The 16,391-nt window shown below is 42.9% G+C and overlaps 1 protein-coding gene across 1 annotated transcript in view; it reads right to left on the reverse strand.

Annotated features, from left to right (window-relative positions):
* The window catches only part of chd7 (chromodomain helicase DNA binding protein 7), an 80,104-nt gene extending 65,389 nt beyond the window's left edge, over window positions 1-14,715 (reverse strand). Inside the window, 1 exon segment of the mRNA XM_051070184.1 lies at window positions 14,408-14,715. The gene's annotated coding sequence lies outside the window, so the exon portion shown is untranslated.
* Between the last annotated feature and the right edge of the window lie 1,676 nt (window positions 14,716-16,391).

A 16,391-nucleotide genomic window follows, 5' to 3' on the forward strand; every position in this document is an offset into this window, starting at 1 on the left:
ATTGAATCAATGAAAAAAATGATGAAAAATATTGTTGACAAAATGAGACTAAAGTAAATAAGATATACTTTATTTATCCCACTTGTGGGAAATTGATATTTAAAAAAGTAATCTTGATGAGAATGTGTTACTCTTCTCATCAACAAGTCAACACTAAATGCTATAGTGAAAGACTATGGATGCATTAAAGTCTTATTCAACAACCTGCATCTGTGGAATCAAAAACTGTAGCTGCTGATGAGTAAATCAGTTTCCTCTCTTGTTCAAAAGATGATTTATCTGTTTGACCTGTTGCACTGTTAATAAGAAACACTGTCCAAAGCCATGTCTCTGTCAGTGATGTTATCTGACATAATCTGTTCATGGAAGAAACAGATTCATGGACTAAATTCATCTACAGTCTACTGAGAATTTACGTCAGCAGTAATCATCTAAATCTCCCTCTGGATGTTTGCTAAAGAAACATCACAGCTGATGTTATCTGATAATATAACGTCTCCTCTCAAACTGAATCCAGACAATGAAGAGTATTTTAGTGAGTGAATCCAGCTGCTCTGAAGTGATTTTAGCTTAGCAGCAACAGCCGCACTAAACCAGATTGTAGCGCAGTTCTGTTGGATATGATAACCAGACTGACTGAGGTGAGACAGTCTGTGTGTTACTGCATAGAGACAGCTGTTACCATGGTTACTGTACACAAAGATGGCGACAGCTGTAGCTTACAACTAACTAGTAAACAAGGGTTCTCCTTAAACTGAAACAAAATATAACAGGTACTGAGTTGAATGGATGTTTGATATTTACAACAGCCCGTCTGTCACTATGACAGATTTTAATGGAATTTATCCATCCAGCCAAAAAGCAGTTAACAAGCCAACTGATTCATGTGAACCATGAAAACAGGTGCTACTCGACTTTACTATATTATGTTCAGCAACAGGCAAGGACAGATGAGATAGATTGTTAATGATTCAATAGTAGAGCTCAGATATGTGTTTAAACAGGTGGTATGTACACTGTAATATGCCATTACCTCTGTCAGTGTGTGGGACAGTGTGTGAGGCTGTAAAGTTTACAACCAAGTCCGGTCTTAAAATGACCAAACCACAAAACTAAGTGACAGAAGTAAAAACATGATAGAAATGAAGGGCAGAGCAACACCAGGCAGCACCACCAGCTACAGCACGAACCACTGGTGCTGTGCTGAGTCAACAGCAGTTCACAACCCTGTCAGCGGTAGGATTTCATAACTGAGCTGTTACCAAGACGCCATCTTAATGTCTGTATGAAAAACAATGAACAAACTGATGAATCTTCGTATTGAACGGACAAATCTGATTCAAATTCAAGAGTTGCATACAGCCCTAGCAAAATCATATTTCATCCTAGAGCTGTGTACAGCACACTGATTCGCTCAGCCCCCCTCTGCCTCTCTCTCTCTCTCTCTCTCTCTCTCTCTCAACTATGAATGTTTCCGCTCTCAGTCCAGATGAACACTGAAGACTAATTTCAAATACTGAAAAGGGCTCATCCTGAGGAGGCACAAAAGCAGTTTCACCAGAGGTATTAGCAAGACAGAGTACCTAGAAACTTCAGAATACACACGTGGGAAAGTTGAACAGTCCAACCAGTGGGATTAACTGTTTCCAAGCTTCAACCAGTGCTGCTGGTCGCTGAAGCAGCATGAGAGGGTCAGGAAGGGATGGCTGATAAAGGGATAAAGGAATAAAGGAGAGGAAAGCAGCAACAAACAGGCTATGAAACAGTCACTCAAAGTGTAGCAATGGACAACTCACTGTCTATATCTTGTTGCTGACACAGCATCAATCAGTAAGGCTGTATATATCCTTCATTATTTGTTATTCACAATGTACTTGGCAATTAAAATGTTTGAAGTGGAGCATGTGGACGTATTTTTAATAATAAGTTTAAAAAGAGAAAATAGTACAAGTAGTAGTTAAAACAATTCTGAGTGAAACCTGCGACTAATTACACAAACTGTTCCATTTCCACCATTCTTAAATTGAGAAAGTAGCATAAAATGGAACAGGACATATCTCATGTCCACTTCACCTCCATCTGGACATCACTTTGACCTGGCAGGTAAGTGCAGAAGCTCCACTTTAAGCTCTGAATAAGATTAGTTTGTACACAAAAGTAAACACACAGAGAAGCACTTCATTTCATCACTACTGTCTTCTGTGGAGCTAATTCCAGTCCACCACATTGTAAACAGATGCACTTATATATGTATACCTGGCAATGCAGATGGAAACACAGGACCATTTTTTTCAATCGCTTAATCATTTGGTTTATAAAGCATGAACAGAGAAAAATGTTTGACATCTAATCATTGTTTGCTTATCTAATCAACACACAACTAAATAAAAGACATTTAATTTACAAAGATATAGACACAGAGAAAAGCTGCACATCCTCACATCTTAGAGGTGTAATCAACAACTATTTGGCAGCTGCAGCCTAATTCCCAAAGTCTGTCTGTAGCTTATTTAAATACTCTAACACTCCAACAGTCCAACAGAAACCATCAGCCTCCTCAGCAACTTGCTTTGGGCTACTAGATCCACAGTGCTATAACTAGCAGCTATGAAACGCTTGAGTTACATCACTTCCTGTGTATTTCAATCACTACAGGAAGAAAAATGTGAGCATGTGAATGTGTGTGGCAGGTGAGAGTAATCAAGTGTAATTTCACATCCTTTGCTGCAAGCTACTATGAAGGCAACCGGTTTCCTGTCAGCTCTGCCAGACACACACTACTTTACACTGTGTATTCTACAATACAGAATAAATGTAGCTGTCTAAGCACTTAGCTGCTACTGTGTGTTTGTGTGTGTGTGTGAGAGAGAGAGAGAGAGAGAGAGCGAGCGAGCGAGCGAGAGAGCCTGTATTAGCCTTGGGGTTTTCATCAGATCACAGCACTAGTTAAAAGTAGGAAGGCCAGAGATTCTCTCTCTCTCTCCTTCGGTCATTGAACATACAAGCCTTCTCTCTTCCTCTTCCATTACAGACCAAACTTGAGCTCTCATCTCTCCCTCAAAGGACACACACACATGCACAGTTTGGCATTGAGGCCCAGCTGTTACTGCAGAGGGAATTAGGTGAACGGTCAGTGTGCCGCTTTAGACGTCAAATCTCATCAAAGGATGAGGCATTTAGCCAACCACGCTCCCCTCTCCTCCCCCTGCTGTGACACACACGTGGTGAGGAGCCCAGGGGAGGTAAGACCATATCCGTCCTAACAACCATGAGGGACTGCGGACAGGTCTGGTAAATGTGGATTCTGGCTTAAGTGTTGCCGTAGCACTGTACAGTCCAAAGTCACCTAAAAACCATAAAGCGCTGGCATATCAACACCAGGTACTGTTTACCTCATGAGCTTGAAGCAACATTCATAACTTTTCTCAAGTGCTGAAAACGGCTGTGTGGTGTCTTGGCATCTGAGAAGCCTTCTCACTGGACTCAGTGGCTCATTTTCTCACTGGTAACTGTGGCAACACACCCACACCAACACAGCCCCTTATATTTTGACTCAGTGCCTCCATCAGTGTGAACATGTCAACTCCATGGCCATGTAGTATGCCCTCAGTGAAAAAAAACAAGTGATACAAGTGTTAAAAAGCCAAATCTCTGTCTTCTCCATCTGTCGCTGTAATCACTCATTTCGTATGGAAACTGTATTGATCAGAATGTAAGTGTCATCATTGATCTGTATGTTGTCTGACACCTTCAGAACCAATAACTAGTGTTTTAATTGTCTGAAAATACCCATCATTTTGGCTAGCATATGTCTGGGTTCTGGACAAAACAAATAATCTGAACACAACAGTTTGGACTTTGAGAAATTTAGATTTCTTTTTTTAACTTTTTAAAATGACATTTTATGGACTAAATGATGAATCAGTTGCTGCCTTATACCACAACATCAAACCGATCTGTATGCCCCTTTCTGTATCTTAGCATGGGCTAAACTACTAAGTGGTTAACATCGGTATGTGTGTTATCAGCAGAGCAGGCCTTCAGGCTCCTGTCCTATACTCCCCTCCATCATCTATCCACTGACAGAAAAAAAGACCATACTGACACAACTGAGAAGTTGTGTTCAGTTATGTGGCTTCACGAGAGGCACACTGATGTTTATCAGTGTTTTCAGAGGTGACAGCCTCTACACCTCAACAAAATAACTTCATCACCCCCTGTAGGAAAGCCATTCTTCAGCTCCATTATTAGTGGTGCACCAATACTACTTTCTCAGCGGTGAGTCAAAGTACATTGTTAGGTAGTGCATGGTTACAGCCAGTGCTGAGTAACGCTAAGTACACTGCTGGGGTCATGAAATTAAAAACTTACACAATGTTTACATCAATTCCATATATTACAACTATACATGAAACAGTAATAAAAGTTAGAATTTATGGTGCCATTAACTCTTCCTTGACAAACTGAAATTATTATATTTAAAGTGAAAATGGACACAGTATAGACTGTGACATGTCAATTTAAGAGATGGATAAGCCTGAACATATTTAGATTCATGTCAAAAATAAGTACTGTCACACACACACAGATTGCTGGATGTTGCTACAGTGCCTAGCAAAAGTAAATTCTTTTTCTTTTCCTTTTCTTTAAAGAGGAACAAAATGAATTGATTAAACAAAAAACATAATATACATCTATGCAAGTTAAAACTGAAATGCTGTATAGACAGAAGGGTGACAACAAACTCATCTCATGTCATTCATTTACTGTTGATGCCTCTGTTGAATATTCTCTCAATAATCATTTGGTCTGAAAAACAACTGACCATGAAAAATTCCCACTACAGTATCCTAGAGCACAAGGTGACATCTTCATATTCTTGTCTGTCCAACCAAACCAAAAAACATTTACTATATTTCTCACATTTGAGCTATCAAATGTTGGCCATTTTGTCTGAATAATGACTTTAGTTATTAATTGATTAGCAAAACAGCTGCCAATTAAATTAATTGATTGAATAATCAATTAATAAACTAATTGCTGCAGTTCTAATAGACAGCAATAATGTGGCCATGCTACACTGTGAGCTAAAAAATACTGTTACAATGCAGCTGTGGGCAGCCTCTCAACATCAGGTCATACATGTCACCTGCTAACATACAGCAGACTAATTCCTAAGAAATGAAACTAAAGCTGCAGAGATAGTTTCAGGATGGGAGGAAAAGACCTTTATTATGCTCCTGCCTGTGTTGTAACTCTGAGCAAACTATGTCCCAAAATAAAAGCTGAGACACTGTATGGACTTTAACCTTGAAGTGGCAGCTTTATTATCCAGTTTAAACAAAGTGTGATGAAATATAAAACGGGTTTGGTTCTGTCACTGCTGGAGACAGGCACATGAGCCTGTGAGTCCAACAACATCGTATCAGCTCCACAATTTCCTCCTCACCTGAAAGCACGAGTAATAACCAAGTGGCTCAAACATGTATAGTTTTAGCCGACTTGATGAATGAAGTGGCGATCACCAGCTAGGCTCAGGAATTCACACTGGCCGTGCAGCTCTGTCAAACCACAATTATCGAGGCCATCCTTTCAGCCAAGCCGAAACCACAGAATATCACTGCCAAGTTAGTGCAACTGAATGGCCTCTCTGGCAGCCAGCAGCATTACAGTCATTCACTGTAGTGCATTAGAGATGAGCCTTCATTTAACAGAAACCCAAACAGGAACTCTAATGAAAACACTGTTGTCAATGTGTAACCCCAGCACAAAAAGTTCCTCTTTAAACATACACACACACACACACTATGCTATTTACAGTGAAAAATGTGTGTGAACACAGACAGGTGACCATGTATCAGAAGTCTCCACATTTTCGATTCGACCAGTCATTGTCTGTCACTGAGTCATTTAACTGATAAGCTCCTCCAGACTGTGTGAAGGTGTGTTAGTCACTGACGTCACCTGGTGTAAACTTAAGCAGGAATGAAAACCTGCAGGTGCTCAGCCCTCCCTGGCACACTTCTCAGTTTTCTTTTTTAAAGCCTGTGATAAATGTGGTGGACAGTCTGCATGTCCCCCTCTGGATGTACCAAGTCAGACGAGAAAGATCCCTTTCTTTATCAGGTTATTTTAACAACTAAACTTTCTCCGTATTAGTCTGCAGCGAGGGAAGAAAGACGGGAGAGAGATTAGCCAACAGCAACTCAATGCAGTCCTGTCTGTGCTGTCAACAGTTTGGCAGCTAAACTGTCTGTAGCCTCCAGGCTTTACGACAGGAAATCTCTGCCATGTCAACAACACCATGTTTCCTCTGAGACGCAGGCAGGCAGGCACAGACAAACAAAACAAAGCCAGAGAAACAAACTACACCAAAAGCTCAGCAGACACAACCTAACTACACACATGAAGTGAGTGATCTCCCTCTTCCTCTGGAGAACACGTGTGCACCCACCCACCTCCCATTACCACTAGGATCTAAGCCGCTATAATTTAGACCTTTGTTCCCAAATGGAGGACAGCACGCAGGAGCTGGCTAGCTGTGTGTGTAATTACGCTCAAGTGAGGGGATGCAGGGCCGTGTGTGTTTGGGGCTGGGATTTGAGGCCCGGAAGGAAGGAAGAGAGAGAGGGGGGGGATCAAGAGAGTGAGGGAAGAAAGAGAGAAGCAGTGAAGCTAGAGAAAATCTGGTTATTTTACGCACGGCTGCTTCGTTAATGGACAGTGCATGTGTGTGTGTGTGTGTGCGCGCACCATGCATATCGGGGAGTGTGTGTGTTTGGGGGAGAGGGGTGGGTAGTGGGGGTGGGTCAGCAGGAAAGGGCTGTGTTTATCCAATCTGTTCCCTGCCTTTACCATGTGGTAGGAAAAACCACTGGCCAGCTCTCAGCCTGATCACAGAGGACACAGAGGGCGAGAGACAGGCACGGGAAGAGGGGGTGCAAGGAACCTGCTCGTAGAGAGTGTGTGTGTGTGTGTGTGTGTGTGTGTGTGTGTGTGTGTGTGTGTGTGTGTGTGTGTGTGTGCGCAGTGAGCTAAAAGAAACCTGTTATATGGTTTCTGCAACTGACTGTCTAGTCTCTGGAAATCACTCACATTTGTGACTGTATTAAATGAAGAGGGAGGAACAGAAAGCTCAACACAGGAGACAAGATATATTTCTACATTATCAATTATTGCGTAAATTCTCTGCATTGTTGTTTCTTACTTTCTACCTTATATAAAAAACCTGTCCAAAACTGTCCGTCCTGAATCTACCAAATTTAAGGTCAAAAGAAATCATTCATACTGCCCCATGCCGGATTAGGTTTAATGCAGTGACAAGTCACAATGAATTCAGTTATTATAAAAGATTGACTGATGGGCTCAAACAGTAACATCATCACTGCGGATCTTAAAAACCCAACAAAACCAGCTCTCTACAGAAAATGACACACAAAACCTAACTTCACTCAAGTCGCTTCACAACAAACCGGATCCACACTTTCCCCACAACTACTGATCAGTGACATATGAAGGAGGGAATTTATTTCAGCAGTGAAATGCTGTGGAATGCTTTTTAAAAACACCTTGTCACCTCCACTCATTTACTAAAGAGGTCACTTCATATATATGGTTGGAAAATGCCTTTAGAATGAGCTGGAACGGGCTGATGCAAATCATGCGAGATTTGTCAGACAAATCTGGGTCACATCCTGCCAGGCCTTCATACATGGTAAGGTCATTGGAACAATTTAAAATCCTATAAAGTCTTAAATGTATAGCCTGAGCCAGAGTTTTTGTTTGTCTGTATTTAGTTTAATCACCAGTTAGAATATTCTAGGTGCATTTTTGCTGGGACAGTGCCTTACTTTCCAAACAGAGTAAGGGTTTCACACAGTGGGTGGGTTTCTATCCAACTGTTTTTCTGTGCATTTTCAATTTGTGCATAAAAACCTGAACGTAAAAGGGCAAAAATGCGCTCTCTCTCTCTTGGCTGAGGTGGAAAAGGTGATGCATCAATTTAGGCCAAATGGAAAACTACAGTGGATTTTCTGATCTGAACTCAATATACACTCACTGCACACTTAATTAAGAACATCTGTACACCTGCTTACTCATGCAGTAGTCCAATCAGCCAATCACGCAGCAGCAGTGCAGTGTATAAAATCCTGCAGATCCAGGTCAGGAGCTTCAGTTAATATTCGCATCAAACATCAGAATGAGGAGAAATGTGATTTGACAGTGACTTTGACTGTGACATGATTATTGGTGGTGTTCAGTGAACTTCAGTGACCTCTGCAGTCTCCAGATCTGAATCCAGTAGAACAGCTTGGATGTGAACAGGAGGTGGCAGCTGACAATCAGCAGAAACGACGTGATGCAGTCATGTCAACATGGAGCAGAATCTCAGAGGAAAGTTTCAACATCTGGAGGAATCCAGAGCAAAGAGAGGAACTACCCAGTGTTAGAGAGGTGTTCCTAATAAAGTGCTCAGTAGGTCACAATACCAGGTCAGATGACCTGTACTGAAGACTTCAGGATGACAGCCAATGAGGATTTAATCCTGGTCAGTGTATCCATCTGACTGGCTGAAGTATAATGACTGGACTACAGTCATACCACTTCCCCCCACTGCACTGAGTCATGGTCACCTCTCCCCCAGGCTCAGTGGCAAGAAACAAGCTACAAAAGAGACACTGTTTCAAAAAAGAAAAGAAAAAAAAATCACATCCCTCTGAATTTCTTTGGGCTTTCTTTATGTGATTACTCCAGTACCCATGTCTCAATTTTCAATGCGGGGGTGTAACCCTTCATGAAAATCAGAAATCAAACTGCTGCAGGTGAGGGGGAAATTGTTGCTCAGTGATGCAAATGTGTTACATCACAGCAGCAGACTGCCATTGTTACAGGCTCTGGGGAAAACCCTGCAATTTTTCAAAAACTACAGGATTTGTCAGTAACTGGGAGTCTCTTCCACTTGTTCAAAAAAAACCACTAGCGGTTTTATGCTGTTGAGAGATTTGTCATCCATGTGCAGAGAAAGTAAATGAAACTGAGGACATTTCTGAGCAACAGAACATCACAGGCAGTACTTTCCTGGGTAGATTTTAATCTTCCTAAGAAATATGAATGACTAGCTGGTGAATGGTTTTCATGCAAGAGCAAAAAGGAAGGTGTGTGCGCGCGCACACACATACAAAATAGACCAGACCCACTAGCGTGCTACCCCCACATCTCCCTAATCAATCACTGCTATTGACATGCCCTCAATGGGACAGGCAGGTCTGGACCATTTTCCCAGAGACTGGCTGTTCCCCTTCCCTGCTCCGCCTGCCCGCCAACAACCAATTAACTTCTAGAACCCTTCCTATAAAGCTGTGGGGTAACTTCTCTCCTGAAACACACATACACACACCTTTTGTCCTGAGTCAGTGTGTTCTACAGGATCCAAAGTGCTTCCGTTGCGGTTTTGAATCTAGCTTAGGATCTCCTAAGTCCTGTTTTTACAGTTACAGCTGAGTAATATTTCAGATGGATGAAAATCCAGCTGCTGCTGCCCCTGGCACAATACATAATGGCCAGCATTAGCTAATAATAATTTACAACTATTGACAGGATCACTTAAGAGAAGATTTGATGGAAAAAAGTTTACATTTCGAGGTAGATGCATACACCTTCTCTTGCATGTGCTCACATCCTTGTATCTTTTAGCCATCTCTCCCCTCTCTGACTTTGCATCCATCTCCATCTATCTAACTGGATGTTGGTTCCACAAGCAAGCAACACTAAACCTTTCATCAGCCATGTAAATCACTCCAGGAGAGAAACTGATAGGAAAGAGAGGAGAGGTAGAAGGATATGAAAGTCACAACTCTGCCAATAAATGATTGCAAGATTGTCAGAGAGCCGAAGCCACTTTCAGCGATGGGATTCATCACCAGCTGATGACACGTAACTCCCAAATATTTCCAGTGCAGAGTCCTGGGTTTTAGCTCTGCTTATTTGTTTCCCAGCAGCAGTGAGGTTAGACGGCGAATGAGAGCAAAGAGAATGAGGAGGAAAAACAGGATGTGCCATACATCAACACTGGGAGAGGTCAAGGATAGATTAAAAGGCATGCACACATATGGGTCAGAGATGTACTTGACAGGCTGCCTCCTCTAAAACACGCGCGCACACATAGACACAGAAAAACACGTTCAGCCCACACACAAACACTTGAGAGCTATATTAACACCAGCCTCTCTTCTAGGCACAGCACTTGGTCCAGAAGGCCCTTGCTGCAGGAGGAGGATGGGGGATGGGGGAGACAAGTGAGGAGAGAGGGGGCAGAGGGAGTGACAGGTGAGAGGGAGGGATGAGAGAGAGCGAGAGAGACAGTGATGACACTCGGTTTTGAATTTCACCACAGTGCTAAAGACCCCCGCTAACCTTTTGGCTGGAAATGGGAGGACTAGAGGGAGGAGGGGAGGAAACACAGACAGGCAAAGATGGAGAGAGAGCGAGAGCGATAGAAAAGGTGAGAATGAAGAGTAGAAAGAAGAGGAGGGAGCACATGCAAGGGCAGAGAGGGAGTGGGTGGGTGAGGGGGTGGAGGTGGAGCGATAGATGGCAAGATGAAAGGGACAAACAACAGCACCACTTCTCATCTCTACTAACAGGGCTGCCATCCACAACACATGATGATAGGAGACAAAATGGCCACCCTAACAAACACCAGTGCTCTGGCTCAGACACCCAACACCAGGCTTTCAACAGTAAACTGTCCAACAGCAGCACTGCAGCACCAGGTACCATCTACCCTGATACAACAATATGTCAGCTCGGTGTTGGTCACCCTCAAAATAAAAGTTTCTGTCTGACTACAGTGAGGGGATGTTTTGTGATTACTCTCAAGTGTGACCAGAAAAATAACTGCAGCGTGGAAATGCTTCAGGAAGGAAGTCAGTAAAACCTGCAGCAACCTCATAAATACTATTTCTACAAAGTACCTCCTTAGAAAGATGTAGTTTCCACCAACCATGTTTTAGATTTACCAAAAATGTTAAGCTATTGTTTTCTCACTGAATAAACCAGTCATGGCACGAACTGCAAGCAAAAAAAAAAACATCTCAAAGGGACAAGTCAACTCTGAATAAATATTTTCTGAAATCGTAAGAGCAAATTCACTAAATGCAGTGTGTACTGAGATGCTATGGACAAAGACATTAACATCATCATTGTTGTCAGGCACAAGTTAAAGAGCGCACTCCCTCTCACACACACAAACACCTACTTTGCCTTTGGCCTCTCCTCCACTTTAAAAGTTACTCTTACTCTGAGCGATTCAGAAGCAGCACGAAGAACAGTGAGAGCTGGTGAAAAGGTCAGCAGAAGATGGCACGTCATGGGTGAAATGGTCAGAAAACCAACACTGCTCAAACTCATGAGTCATAGGTCAAGCCAGCAGGGGACAGCTTGTGCAAAGACCTAACAGACCGATGGACACCTGTCCCAAACAAAGGGTCACATTCATTCTTCAAACAGATAAAGTGACTGAACACGGCCGCAGTGTACAGTAGGATGCTTACAGCTATATGGTAATCAAACATGTTGGTTTGAATGTGTTGAGATAAGATACTGTGAGTATACACATAGAGAACATCAGCATCAGAGTGTTCTACAGTGGAAATTTATGTGCACCATTCACTGAAATCTTAATGCTGCGTTTTGTCAGGTATGAGTCACATTGCTGCATGTGGTGTATCCCCTCTCTGACCCTTAGTGTAAGGTGGCAGGGATTTCCCTGGCTGTGTATGAGGCTCTGTCAGGTACATAAGCAGCATGTTGACCACTGGCATGACAAACATCTACATCAGGCGTTCTGGTATAGAGCACGCAGGACAAAATTTTTTTTATTTTTTTTAAAGAGGAATGAGGGACCAGATTTTTCTTTAGGCAGATAAATGAGTATGACTATAAATTCTAACTATGCAAGAAATAAAGGTTAGGAAGGTCAGTGATTGTTCCAGTAACTATTAACCAACATTTAGATTGAGACACTACCGTCTATAATTTAAAATGCTGCTCAGTAAATGATTTTGCCCTCTGAATAATGAGTGTATCATTTTTTTAGAAGCTCAAGACCTACCAGCCAAAGTTACAACAAGCAGCTCTCCAAGGTCACCAACACAACTCCCAGAAAAAGCTTCCAAACAGACTTCTTCTAAAAAGAATAAATCAACCATTAATCTGCTCAAATGAAGCTACTGAAAATGTTTAAGTAAAATTAAAAAAAAAAAAAAACAGATCAGAGCTTTCACTACACGCAAATCACAGGAGGGGAAATTTAACTTGTTTCCAAGTTCCAGCAAAGAAGTCCAACTTAGACCAACTGCCTCTCTAACAAACCACGGCAGCCTTGAAGCCGAGAGGGGAAAAGAGTGCCTCAACTTTAACCACAAGAAAAGACAGAGAGAGACAAACGAGAGACCAAATAGTGCTGAACATCTGTTGTGTGCTCTGTGTGTATGCGTATGCGTGCGTGTGTGCGTGTGTGTGGACGGGGCCTCTTATCTCTCCCTCTGTGGCCCGCTAAACATGACTAGCTGCCATCTTGGCTCACAGACACAAGGTGGTGGGGGTAGCAGCTCCTGGCTCTGAGGCAGACAGGAGGAGGAAAAATAACGAACTAGCACATGTCCTCTGAATGTGTCAGACTGTGAATAAAACCACCATGTGAGAATGAACAGCAGCGAGTGTGTGTGCTTATAGGACGGGATGCTTAGGGCTTTTTTCCAGTGATTTCAGCGCAGACAAAGTTGTGTGAGAGCGACACGGTGACCATTATGCAAGTTGACCGATTACACATACACACTAAACGAAAAGGCCAACACACGGCATAAAGTTAAGACTTTACAGAGTGAACAAACACAGCCGTGTGTGTCCCGTGAAGATGTGTTGCAGTAACCGGCACCGGCAGGTGTTACGGCTGCGTTTCCTCCGGTCCAGACCGAGTAACAAGTGTAGCCGCGGTGTGTTACAAACTTTGGCCGCAGGATACAATGTAACGTTACACACACGCTCCCACAACAAAAGCCGACACACAGGGTGAGGACAGGTAGCCTTACTTTGCTTTTTAACGTCGACAAAAAGTGGCGACAAAGATGCGTAAAGTTGATTTCCTTGCCTGAAAGCCATGCACCGACTTTCAACCGCCCCGAACCGCTCAGGAGTTAGCTTAAGGGAGGGGGGGGGGCTCTGTCCGTACACAATGAGGATGAGAAGTGGCTAACAGGCTAGCTGAACTTCTGTGTCCTAGCGCTGGGCTAACCTCCAGCGGCTAGCACGGCTAATTAGCCTATCAGCGGTATTTCGCACGTCGTTCCGGACCAGGGAACGACTCGCTCATCTCGGTTTTTATTAAAATAAAACACTTTCATTTCTGCTCTAAATGTGCACAACGGTACCAGAGTCTTTTTCGTACAAGTGAGAGGGTTTGGGTGATGTAAATGGTGTTAGAAACAAGGTGAAAAACACGGTTATATGGAATGACCGCCTGGCCTCACAGATCCCCCCTCCTCTCCTCCACTGCTCTGTCCCTTCCGTCCAATAAAACTAGCGACTACAACGTACACTTCACACTGTCCCTTCCCAATAAAAACATGCGTTTTCAGTGGAAATGCAACTAATATTGACACTTTAACATGAAAACAGTTGAAGTGAAGCCGGTAGAAGCGTTTTTTCGGTGATATGTGCCAAGTATTCTCCGCTGGGAATCTCCCTGAGAGAGCTCCGCTCATTCAGTCGGCCAGTGACTCACCTCTCCACTCGAGCCACCTCGTGTCTCCTACAGGCTTCAACACAATTAGCTAACAGGGCTAACACTCACTCCCCAACACACGTCCAAGTACACAATCCGTTTTATAAAATTCAACAAGTTGTCGGAGAGCCGGACCCGAGCTCAGAGACGCTCTCCGTGTTGTGCTGGAAATTTTTCTTTCCACTTTTCAACTGACTAATGGGACTGTTGTGCGTGTGTGTGAGTGTGTGAGAGAGAGTGTGTGTCTGTGTGTGAGCGATACAGCGGGTGGCAAAGCTAAACTTGCTATTGTTAGCATGTCGGCATGGCAGCTACATGGACCTTCAATGACTTTCTGCTGAAATGAGAAAATAAAACAGGAGCTAAATAAACCAGCAGCGCTGAACATGATCTCTGCGCTGAGTTAGACCTGAATGAAAAACCCATCCGCCTGAAAACCCAACTCACACGGCGTATTAAAGAGTCCGATAGCCCTGAAAAAGTATGGAAAACTTACTATTCAGGGAGTATATAAATTGTTTTAATTCTGAACCAGAGGGTACAATGAAATCATCGCACTTGGACGAAATTCTGCTCCACGGAATTTAAAATTCACTCACAGAAAAGAGGCATTTGTTAGCTTACCCAACAAGCTCGGTCACTTCGAGGTTTTTATCAAATCAACTCCTGGTTGGTAGGGTTAGTATCTCCGCTTGGTTGAAAAAAAAATCCACCGTGGTCCTTTTTTCGTTTGAAATATAAATAAACAGAGGAAAAAAAGTTCAAGTTTTATGTTTTTCATGAAATATTTCTCCGGCGTGTCTCGCATCCGCAACCTCGCCGACTAGTGTGCGTTGCTCTTCGCTCCTTTGTGTTAATTTCACTCGAATCGAGTTTAATCCGATCGATCCCTCGGCTGGTCGCGCTCCCGAGTCCTCCCCTCCAGACACTCGCTCACCTTCCTTGGCCAGGGGGGGCGCGCTCCCGAGGACCTCTCATACAGATAAACAGGCAGCGTGCGCGGTCACTGACCCCCGCCATGCCCGTGTGGAGCTCCCTTTGAGTTATAATTTCGGGATGGAAAAAACAAATTCATCTGCGTCAGTCAGACTGTGTTAAACTGTGAATGTTACTTCGATTTAGTTTTAATAGAAAGATACAATGACACAATAGAAGCCACAGACCCGTGTAGAGGCTCATTAGAAAGCCAATATCGGGGAGAACTGTAGTTGGCCACAAGGAAATAATTTATCAGAACAAACGAGTTTTAAATAACCATATTTATATATTTAATATGTAGATAAACACATGAACAAACAACTACAGAAATAAATAGATGTTGGATGTGGTCAGCATAATTTTATATCTTTATAGCTGTGATACTTTAAATGAGATGTGAAACGGACATCCATGCTGTGTGTGAGTGATAGAGGAAAACGGGACGTTCCAGTCTTTTACAGGCCAGGACCCCAAACTAATAATGTGTGTGTTCAGGGACGTGGTCATTCACTGGATAAGACTCTGGTCCAGTCTGTAGTGTGTCTGGTGTTAAAATACATGTTGTTGGGTGGCTGTAGTGAGACCAGAGTCCATGATAAAATGCAGCCAACAGTCTTTACTGCCATCATTGTGCAAACAGGAAAAGTGTCAAACCAACAGGAAGAGGAAACTTCATTTGAATGTTTCTGAGCTGATTGTGACTGACATGAGTACACAGGTCTGTGTTGTTAAATAAGGTGGGATATGTCTCTGTCTTCCTTTTCAATAAACCATAGATGTGTGGATGTCCTCGGTCACCTCTCTGTGGCAGGTAGCCTGCAGGTGGCTGGGCTGTTAGATGAGGTACTGATTGATAATGTTCAAGGCCTGCTGGTATTTAACTCATTTTGTTTTTGCCTTGGTACCATGTGCATGCTTGATGTCGCCACAGGTACATTTTCATTCAGAAAATAATTACATGTCTTCTATAAAGGAACCTAGTTTCATGAAATGGTCATCTCTCCACTGGTGAAATTCCCCTTTAAGTGCCAGCATGGGCTGACCTCCTGAGATAAGCTCCAACTCCTGTTTTTATAGACAGCAGCCCCTCCTACTGCAGAAAATAATGATTATTATTAATAATTAGGAAATCAGTTATCTCACAGCAGTGATTCATCAGTTACACAGTAGATTAATATTACAAGTGAACACTCCCAACACATTTTCTGTTCACCAAAAACACTGGTATTTTAGTGTCAGTTTACCCTGTTGCTAGAGACCAACATGGCGGAGGGTTTGTTGTGGTTCCTGAGTTTGGTCATGGTCTGTGACCATCCTTGGAGGCAGGCCTACAAAGAATGAGGAAGTACAGCGTGTAGTCTGAGCAGGTTTTCGTTATCTCGAGGAGTCGTGCAGGTAAGAAGCAGAGAGATATTAGAATACAGGCAGAGGGAGGGTGTGAGTGTTACCAGTTGCAGAGTGGTTTTCTTGTTGAATAAAGATGATTCTGCTGTATCAGTGCTTTTCTTGTCCATCAGGAGTCTGTCAGTTTTACAGGAGAGCAATGCTAAATCAGTGGACTGCTCCTTTAGACTTAGACTTAGACTTTTATTGTCAGTATGCAGCAAGTGTATACAGAACGAAATTTCGT

The sequence above is a fragment of the Lates calcarifer genome, linkage group LG4 (genome assembly GCF_001640805.2).
Source record: "Lates calcarifer isolate ASB-BC8 linkage group LG4, TLL_Latcal_v3, whole genome shotgun sequence".
Lineage (NCBI taxonomy): Eukaryota > Metazoa > Chordata > Actinopteri > Centropomidae > Lates > Lates calcarifer.